At 39.0% G+C, this 2047-nt stretch overlaps 1 non-coding gene across 1 annotated transcript; it reads right to left on the bottom strand.

Moving 5' to 3' along the window:
* Positions 1-690: 690 nt before the first annotated feature.
* On the bottom strand, positions 691-797 carry LOC122453422. The gene has a single exon (XR_006273046.1). It is a non-coding gene; the product is annotated as a U6 spliceosomal RNA (small nuclear RNA).
* Positions 798-2047: the final 1250 nt, after the last annotated feature.

The raw sequence follows: 2047 nt of genomic DNA, 5'->3' as shown, positions 1-2047 counted from the left end.
TGTGCTGGCTATTATAAACAGTGCTGCGATGAACATTGGGGTGCACGTGTCTCTTTCAGATCTGGTTTCCTCAGTGTGTATGCCCAGGAGTGGGATTGCTGGGTCATATGGCAGTTCTATTTCCAGTTTTTTAAGAAATCTCCACACTGTTTTCCATAGCGGCTGTACTAGTTTGCATTCCCACCAACAGTGTAAGAGGGTTCCCTTTTCTCCACACCCTCTCCAGCATTTATTGCTTGTAGACTTTTGGATAGCAGTCATCCTGACTGGCGTGTAATGGTACCTCATTGTGGTTTGATTTGCATTTCTCTGATAATGAGTGATGTTGAGCATCTTTTCATATGTTTGTTAGCCATCTGTATGTCTTCTTTGGAGAAATGTCTGTTTAGTTCTTGGCCTATTTTTGATTGGTCATTTATTTTTTCTGGAATTGAGCTGCAGGAGTTGCTTGTATATTTTGAGATTAATCCTTTGTCTGTTGCTTCATTTGCTATTATTTTCTCCCAATCTGAGGGCTGTCTTTTCACCTTGCTTATAGTTTCCTTTGTTGTGCAAAAGCTTTTAAGTTTCATTAGGTCCCATTTGTTTATTTTTGCTTTTATTTCCAATATTCTGAGAGGTGGGTCATAGAGGATCCTGCTGTGATTTATGTCGGAGAGTGTTTTGCCTATGCTCTCCTCTAGGGGTTTTAAAAATATGGAACGCTTCACGAATTTGCATGTCATCCTTGCGCAGGGGCCATGCTAATCTTCTCTGTATCGTTCCAATTTTAGTATATGTGCTGCTGAAGTGAGCACATAATAAAATATTTTGAGAGACCACATTCACATGGTATGAACAATAGAGTATATTGTTAAATACTCTTATTCTATTTTATTATTGTTGTTAATCTTTTACTGTGCCTAATTTACAAATTAACCTTTACCATAGATATGTAAGTATAGGAAAACAACATAGTATATATAGGATTTGGTACTATCCATGGTGGGCTACAGTCCACAGGGTCACAACAAGTCAGACACGACTGAGCAATGAAGCACAGCACAGCACATGTTTTCAGGCATACGTTGTGGGTCTTGGAACAAATGTTATCCCTTGAAGATAAGGAGGGCTACCACAGATCAGTGGAGTAGAACTGAGAGTTCAGAAATAAATTAGTACCTCCATGATTAACTGATTAACACAGATGCCAATGATTACTCAATGGGGAAAGAATAGTCTTTTCAAAAAATGGTGCTAGGACAATGGATGACATACAAAGGAATGCAGTTGGAACCTCAACTCACACCGTATACAACAATCAGTTCAAAATGGAATTGCCAGTGGGAATGTAAAATGTGGCTGCTTTGGAAAACAGTTTCTTAACTGATTAAACATAGTTACCACATGCCCTAACAATTCTACTCCTAGAATATATCCAAGAGAAAACAAAGCACATATTCACACAAAACCTTGTATATGAATGTGCATAGCAGCATTATCCATAGCCCAAAGGTGGGAACAACTTAAATATTCATCAACAGATGAATGGATAAAAAAAAGGATGTATATCCATTCACTGAAATATTATTTGGCCAAAAAATAAAAATGAAATACTGAAACATGCTACTACTTGAATTAACCTTGATAATATCCTAACCTGAAGGGAGCAAGTCACAAAAGAGCACATATTTACACTTTTACTCAAAATTAAAATCCAGAATAGGGAAATCTATGGAGACAGAAAGTAGATTAATGTTTAGTTAAGGCTGGGGAGGGAATTTTGTTTGTTTATTTGGCCATGCTGCACAAGCTTGTGGGATGTTACTTCCCCAACCAGGGATCAAATCCATGCCCCTTGCACTGGAAGCACAGAGTCTTAACCACTGGACCACCAGGGAATTCTGCAAAATGTTTAAAAGATAAAAGCTGCTGCAGTAAAGCCCAAGATGGCTGCTTGCACCTGGTACCCATGTGATGGGGAAGGTCTGTTATCTCCTTGAAGGCCACGTTTGGCCCTCTCTCCTGTACTCCTGTGGTAAGCTGTTGTAGGGGAGAGATGAGAACA

Source organism: Cervus canadensis, chromosome 14 (assembly GCF_019320065.1).
Source record: "Cervus canadensis isolate Bull #8, Minnesota chromosome 14, ASM1932006v1, whole genome shotgun sequence".
Classification (NCBI taxonomy): domain Eukaryota; kingdom Metazoa; phylum Chordata; class Mammalia; order Artiodactyla; family Cervidae; genus Cervus; species Cervus canadensis.
This window is presented reverse-complemented; position numbering and strand designations above follow the sequence as displayed.